The sequence below is a fragment of the Salvia miltiorrhiza genome, chromosome 7, assembly GCF_028751815.1.
Source record: "Salvia miltiorrhiza cultivar Shanhuang (shh) chromosome 7, IMPLAD_Smil_shh, whole genome shotgun sequence".
Taxonomy (NCBI): Eukaryota; Viridiplantae; Streptophyta; class Magnoliopsida; order Lamiales; family Lamiaceae; genus Salvia; species Salvia miltiorrhiza.
The window spans coordinates 14,145,454-14,154,254 of NC_080393.1; positions in this window are offsets into that span (position 1 = coordinate 14,145,454).

The window sequence follows — 8,801 nt, forward strand, 5'->3', positions numbered from 1 at the left end:
AAATCTTCAACTCTAACCCTAAACTTTCGGGTTTCGGGCTAGCCCATCGGGCTAATCAGGTTAAAGGCGTAAAAATAAAATTATCATTTGTATTTTATTATTCCTAATGATCTAATGTATAATGTATAAAATATACATAGATATTAAAGATATAAATTATATAACAAAGCATGAAATGTAAAAATATAAGATATTCAAGATTACATAAACAAAATTATATTAAAATGAGATACTAAAATTTAACATGTATCAATGCACTATAATCAATCTGGATTATTACTGAATAATTAGTGGATTTGCCATGCACGTCTCATTGACAGAAAAAAAAAATTGGTATCATTTTAAAATGAGATACTAATAATTAATTTCTAATTAATGAGATACTAATAATCAATTTCTACAAAAAATTCGTAATTAATTTCACTTTTTTTAATGAGATTGCACACACACGCGCACACACACACATATATATATTCTAACTAGGGTTAATGGTTGAAAATACCCATTTTCATAGATAAAACCTAAAATGTACCCACCTATTTTAAAATATACAAAATATACCCACTTAGGACATTTTTGCCCTTTAGCTAATTCCACCCTTTGAATTGCTATTTCCAAGAATTTCTCTATAATTCATTATATGCATTAAATTGAGCTTGAAAGGTATATCGGCTGGAAACTTTCCTCGTGCCCGATAGATTACCTAGTAATCTGGGTCTGGACTGTGAGACAACGCCACGTACCTTTAAGCAAAAAACAGTGTTTAAAGATCCTAGTTTGAAAATGGTATCAGAGCGGGTTTTTATAGAGGAATTATATAATTTTTAGTTTATTTTTGGATTAACCCATATGGGAGGAGACTCCATTAAAAGTGTATGAATCCGGACGAGTGTCCGAGATGTGTTCATTACAGGAACTCTCTCCAGAATTTGGAGATAGAAATAGGTCATTTTTTAAGTGACCTCCGATGGAACAATCGAGTCCTCGTTTCCAACATACGACGAGGAGGAGAGATCGAGCTAATTCGCAATATTATTGCGAGTATCCAAGGATATCATGAGCAGCTCATGAGAATGGCGGAAGCCAGAACAAGAATTGAACAAAGAATGGAGGAGGCCCATCAGTCCCACGAGTGATGGAACCAAAAGACAAGGCGAGTGTAGCTTTTCCAGGCTACCAAAAGATCGAGCCAAGCTCTTCCGACAACGTTAACTTGCGGGAGATCCAAAAGACGGTGGAATATTATGGCGTCAAGCTGTACGATCTACCGATGGAGCTGAGCAGAATATCACTCAAACAAGAGGAAATATTAACCCTCTTGCGTGATATCCAGAAAAGAATGGAGGAAATCGAAAGGCGAAAACCATGTTCCGGGAAAATTCGGAAGCCATGGACCAACGACCCGACGAATTCCCCAATTTTTGATGCAGCACCCAAGGAGTTGCAACCGAAGGACATAATCCGAATCATGAAAGGCAAATATTATGAATAGCCTGGACAGAGTCGGATTGGAAGATTTACAGGAGTTAGCAGAATCTTTTGCTAACCTCAACATGGTTGATCTAAAGATGAACCAAGGAAATGAGGTGCCCAAAACCGAGCACCAAGAAGAAAGTTCGTCAAAAAGGGGTGGAGCTTCAGATGATGCTAGCCACTACCAACGAACCAAAAGACGCAGGCCACAAATGCGGGATACTCCTGTAGGAAAGGCCACACTCGAACCAATCCATCCCTATGGATTGATTCTCAACCTAGACGAAGCCAGATTTAAAGATTGGGAGGATCTGATCGATGAATGGGCTTCATCATTGAATATCGTAGTCACCACAATTGAGTACGATAAAAAGGAGTTTGCCAAAATCTTCGAAGCAAGTCTTGCAGGAATGGCAAAACAATACTGGGATAAGATCGAGATCTCAGTAAGAGAAGAACTGTTTACTAGTACAAAACCTTATGAAATCATTAAGGAGGCTACTAAACAGATAAAAATCCATTTCTTGGGAATGGGTTTTTTCGAAGGAGCTGCAGAGGAGAAGCGCAAGAAATATCATCAGGCACTGTACAATCTCAGATTAATGGTGCTAGAGCCAAAAGCTCTTGATGAATTTCTACGCCTTTATACCCTATATGTTCATATGGGGGTAGTTGATGATACAACCGCCAAGGACCTCTTTTTCACAAAGTTTCCAAGTCCATGGAGGGAGATGCTCATCAACGAATATGTTTCACCAGGAGAATATCCTCTTGATAGTGCATCAAGAAGGATGTCTTATGTTCACAAGAAGCTGTCCGAATGGTGCCAGAAGGCGGCGGACCTGAGGAATCTCAAGAAATTGAGGAGACTCAACAAGAAATCTCCATTGATGTGCGATAACATCGATCTTCCAACAGAGATTGGTGCTGAGTTGTTGTATCAAAGGAGGAGCCGAAAGAAAAATAGGTACCAACCCTATGAAAGAAAGTCCAGAAGAAGTTCTTGGAAGCCAAGGACCATGTGGACCAGACAGAAGGCACGCTCCTACAAGTCAGGCCAACGGAGCGGACCATCCAGAAACCGATTCTCAAATCAAAAGAGAATCCCGGCGAGAAAAACTTTCAGGCGCACTCAAGCCAAAGCAAATGAAAGTTTCAAGGATTGCAACTGCTGGACGTGCGGTGCAAAAGGGCATATTTCAACCAATTGCCCAGACAACGAGAAAAGGGAGATGAGAAGATTCGAATCCACCCCGGATATCGAAGACGCAATCTTCTACCAGAAATTGATACCCGTATATCAATTCGAAGATATATCCTCTGATGAGAGTATATATGAACAAGAAGAGATCTTTAGTTCTGAAGAATCGGAGATGACCGATGGATCAACCGGAGCCGAGTCAGACTAAAGAAGAACACGAGATCCACCACATCCAGAAGGAGGATCAGAATGGATTTATTAGCCATTTTCTGATTCCACAGGAAGAAGTGGTGAAAAAGCTCGTGAAAAGACTCAATAAGGAAACCGGAGAGGTACAAACATACCAAGGGTTTTCTAATGGAAGATTGAATCGAGTTTTTAATAGCTTGATACCATCCAAGAGGAAGCATCACGTCTATTTTGGTGTCACAAACCGAGAAATGGCGCTTCCAATGGAGATTACAAGTAATCAGGTGGAAATCCAGCTGGTTCCTGCTGACGATATTAAGCAGGATCTTGAGAAGATGAAGCCAGAAGTCGCAAGCACGATGAAATGGATTCATATTGGAGCAGTTCAGTTGGTAATCAAATCGTCCCTTTCTCCAGGGACAGACCAACCAATTGATGTCGCACTTTGCGACAAAAGAATCAGAGATACTAGAGCATCAGTTCTGGGAGCCTTTTCAGGCAATCTCTATGCCAAGACAATTATAACCGAATTCTATCCACAGATCGCTTATAATTTACAAGATTCATCCTTCAGCAGAGCCCTGACCCTATATCAGGATTACAAAAAGAAGGAGCTGTTGACAGACGGGAATAGGCCATATTCACTGACTTATCAAGTCTCGTATGCCTTATCAAATTCCCATCACACAGATTTATTTCTGGGAAAAGAGTTCGTCGAAATTCCAGAAATATTTAAAGAAGTGGCCAAGGCAGTCAAACCAAACCGAGTGGAGATTCCTCAGATTGGAGGAATAGACATCGATATTGGAGACAAAACGGTGCTCAGCCATACCCAAAGTCTCAGACTGGGAGCACCAAGGCTATCATTCCAAGGAAATAGGCTTACTTCAGGGCCTATATCAAGAAGTTTCTCTCATTCTTATGAAAGAAGGGCGATCCAGGAAATACCAGTTCCAGACATAAGGGTCAAATTCAAATGCCCCGAAGGATGGAGACAGGTTTCCACAAGAATTGATACAACAAGCATGGAAAACAAGTTTCCCTGCAGTATGTTGTATTATCTGGCAAATCCAGGCGAAAACCGATACATCGGAACTCTGGAGGTTGGAGGTTTTGAAATCCAGACCGAAGGCCAAGCCGGACCAGAAAAGGACGTCCTGATCCTAGGACGAGATTTCCTTGACAAATATAAGCCATGGTCATGGAAATCAGGAGGAATGGAGATCACCATTGGAAGACAAAGAGTGATGATCCAATGACAAGTCCATTCTCGATATACATCTCAGTGGGGATGTTATACGAGAAATACAAAGCAGAGTATTTTGCTGCTTATGTGGATTCGGGAGCAGGAATCTGTACAGCAAAACGAGGAGTCTTTCCAACAGAAGTGGAAGAAGATCTACCTCGAATTGCAGGAAGGGATTTCTCCAAGAAGATTTTACTCTTATCAAAGGGAGTAAAACAAACGGAAATATTGATCGGCGGAGCAGGACAGACACCTTGGTACAAGGTCAAAACTCCACCAATTTATTTCCATGATACCGGAGCAGATATATTATTCGGAAATAATTTTCTGCAAAGCTTCAAGCGGTACATACAAGACAATGAGGCCAGGCGGCTAGTGTTCACAACCAACTGTGACCACAAGATCATTGTGCAAAGGCTCAAAGGAGCTTTTCATCGTTCGATGCCAATATACTTTCGCAGCAAGCGTGGTGATGATGGCAGACTCCGGAGACCTCAAATGAAGGATCAAAGGAGATTCGGAGAAGTTTTGCTCAAATGCAGAATGGGGGGATTCCCAAAACTCTCTGAAGAGGAAATTCAAATCCTCAAAGTCTCCCTGATGTCATACCAAGATATCAAGGAAGAAGAACAGGTGTCCATTGCCGACGTCAAAAGAAGAATCCAGAAGTGTTATCACGAGGATCCTTTGGCATGGTGGGACAAAAACCAGCTCAGAGCAACTTTGAAGGTTAAAACTGGAAAGGAGCATGAGTTCGTAAGGTTCAGACCTATCCTGATGAACACTCAAGATCAACAGGATATGAGGAGTATAATCAAGGAACACCTTGATTTAAAGCTGATCGAACCAGGAAGGTCGCCATACAGCAGTCCTGGATTTCTGGTAAGAAATCATGGGGAGATCAAGCGAGGAAAACCAAGACTGGTCATTAATTATAAAGGGATTAATGACATTCTTGAATTTGATGGATATTTCATCCCAAGTAGAGAACACCTTATCGACTGCATCAGAAATGCAAGGGTATTCTCAAAGTTCGATTGCAAATCGGGTTTCTACCAGATTCGCATGGAGGAAGGGAGTAAGAAGTTCACAGCCTTCTCAACTCCACAAGGACATTATGTCTGGAATGTCATGCCAATGGGGTTAGCCAACGCGCCTCAGATATTCCAAAGAAAGATGGATAATCTCTTCAAAGATTATTCTTCGTTTATGTTTGTTTACATTGATGACATTCTTATTGCATCAAAAAACATTCATGAACATGTCAGGCATCTGGATATCTTTGCGGATGTTTGCCAACAAGAAGGACTAGTACTGTCAGAGAAGAAGGCAGTCATAGCTACCCAGAAGATGGAGTTCCTGGGAATAGAGATCGATGAATCTGGAATTATTCTACAAGAACATATTGTGGAAAAAGTTCAGAATTTCTCAGAGGATCTCAAAGAAAAGAAGCAGCTCCAAAGCTTTCTCGGAGTTGTTAACTTTGCAGGAATGTTTATCAAAAATCTTGCAGAGTACCGGAAAGTCTTCAGTCCGTTACTGAAGAAAGATGTTCCATTCATATGGAAAGAAGAGCATCGGGAGGGTATGAAAAAGTTAAAAGAGATTTGTAAAAATCTCCCAAAACTTTCAATACCACAAGACGAGGATGACTTGGTCCTCTACACCGACGCGAGTGATTTCTGGTGGGCAGCTGTGCTTACAAAAATCACCCCCTATGGAGAAGAACCTTGCAGATACTGTAGCGGTCTTTTCTCCGACGACGAAGCTGTGCGATGGCACATCAACGAAAAGGAATTCTTTGCAGTGCGAAAGGCGTTTAAAAAATGGCCGCTTTTCTTACTTGCTAAGAAATTTGTTTTGAAAGTTGATAACACTAACGTTAAAGCTTTCTTAACAAAAAAGATTGAATCTAAGCCTGAAAAATCTAGATTGCTTAGATGGCAAGCCGAATGTCAATATTATGATTATGATATTGTCGTTTTAAAATCTGATCAGAATGTTCTTGCAGATTTCCTTACAAGGGATGGAGCTCCCTGAAGTGGAGGCCATCGAGGCAATACAGGGGCAGCTCTTTGCAAGTCTAGAGCTGCTACAACAAGAATGGCAGAAGTGTGTACTACGCACTAAACAGGCTGGAAAGATACAAGCGGCTGACGAAGCCCAAGTATCCAACCAAATCGATGATTGCTTCATGAAGATGTTTAATCTTCAGGAGGTACTCAACAAGCCGCTTTTGCGCGTTGTCCGTGAAAATCGGGCTAAAGCAATGCTTTCCGTACAGGGCGGATTACCTGTAGCAGGGGATTCAAGTACCCCTAGCACAAGTCCTGAGAGAATGGCTTCACGGCCGGACGCTCGAGGAAAAGATGTTGTTAAGGGGTCACTCCCTGAACCAACATGTCAACCCACCACCTCTGGGGTAAAAGAGGGAGAGATCAATCTTAGGCCGATGACTGGCCAACTTAAGGTTGATACTAATTTTATTGATATTTCTCCTTCTTGGCAGATTTATCAAAACAGATGGGAGAAACTCATCACAAGGAAGGGCATTAATCCGGGAAATTGCCGGGTTGATGTTGCAGGGAGATACCCTAGGATCTGGACAACTCCAGGAGCCAATCCAGACCACATCAAGGAATGGTATGAGTTTGGGGCTTTGGCCTCAGTTTATACCACTGCCCCAGCCTTCAACGAAATCAAGGGTCTACCCAAGTGGATCCAGAAAACGGTGTTTGAAGCCTGGGAGAACAACGAGTCCCTTAAACGGGGAGACGTTCTGGAACTGTACTTCTTCAGCGCAGCACCAGAACCTGTCGGAAAAGGAGTCTATGAAGCTTTCCATTTCATCAAGCTTCGGAGACCAGATACAGGAGCCTTGAATCGGATCAAAGTTCCTGATTTTCAAGTCCCGATCGCCTCAACATTTACGGAGGATCAAATCTCCACGAGACGAGCATGGGGACTATGGGTCTGTCTTACAGAGATGGACAAAATGAAGTCCAGATTCAAGTTCTTTCAAAGTTCTGATCTGGGAACGTTCCTGGTAAACACAATGACAGGGACAACAACCGAGTTTGCCGAAAAATCTTTCGAGAAAAAGAGGCAAACGATATGGGACAACAAGATGGCGGGGAGCAAAGAAACTCGTCGCAAATTCTGTAACATGGCTCATTCGGGCCAATGGATCGAGAAAATCTGCGATCAATGTTCGTCGCAGAAGGAGCCAGAATTCGGAAAAGGTTTCTTCCCGAAACCTGACAGAAGGAGGTTCCGGTCTGATGAACACGACAAACATCAGACTCCAAAGGGAAGGACCCCTCGGGCACCAAAAAAGTAAGGTGGCCGACAGAGCAAAGTGAATCATGTGATTCACAGCAGAGACCGCACCCACAAAAGAAACGACAAAAGTGGGTGGAAGAACAGGAGAACCACTCACCAAAAGCTTCAGGACAAAAGTGAGTGGAGGGAAAAGCAGCCGGCCCCTACCAAGCATTATCACAAGAAGATAAAGCAGGGGTCCAGCACCATGTGATGCCACTAACAAAGTGTCGGCAATCAAGGCCGACAGAAGAAGGTGGATGTCATATTCAAGCAAGCTGGCCACAAAGATGGAATCCGAGGCCAACAACCAAGCAATTATAGAGGGTATCAGACCTCTATAAAAACACGAGGGCTGGAGAGAAGAAGATCATCAGAAAAATCACACCCATTTCACACAACACACATCTTCTCTCTAGAAAAATTATCTTTGTTTTTTTTAAATTCTGTTTTAAAGTTTTTCGTTTTTAGTTTAAGTTTTTTTTATTTTTATGTACACAAGGATTAGCTACTATGAGTAGCTAAACAAGCTAGTCTCCTCCCTTGGGGAGTTTTTATGAAATAAAATTAATTATTATATAATTCCTCTATAAACGCTTTGTTTTAGTCCAACTATTCCGGGTTGAGTAAAAATATTTTCTTTATTTTTCCAACAAAGTATTTAGTCGGCACTTAGTGAAGGAGAAGGGTTGCAACCATCTCTTGCGAGTGTGTGGTTGGTGCGTGCCGGGGAGGCAGACGAGCCGTAAAACGCAACAAGACCGACTCCTGAAGAAGACCAGTCGACGAAGGTATAATGTTGGTTTAATTTAAGAATTATTTCGAAGTGTTTACGGAAGCATGTTGGGCCTGATTACTGTTTATAAATATAAATGATTATAATGAATTTTAGAGAATCATTTGTTCAAAGGTTTAAATGTGGTTTTTGTATATTGCTCGACGCACTCGACGCGCTCGTTTATTTGTTGGCGAGCAACATACTAGAATGTGCATAGGGGTATTATTGTCTTGAATGGGTAGATTTTATATGTTTGGTAAAGGGTGGGTACATTTTTGTTTTTGTCTTTGAAAAGGGGTACTTTCCATTTTGACTCTTCTAACTAATTAATTTCACTTTTTTTAATGAGGCTACATATATATATTTAAGCAAATACCATAGATCTAAACATAGCAGAAGTTGTAACTGGATGCATCAGTCACAATTCTGTCAGCCCACCGGGCCAGCCCATCGGATTTTCGGGCTAGCCCTATCGGGTTCCGGGTTAGTCGGGTGCGGGCTAATCGGGCTGGAGGTTTTTTCGAGTTGCGATTTTTCAACCCTAACCCTCTAATTTTGTCGGGTTATTCGGGTCGGCCCACGGGTTTCGGGCT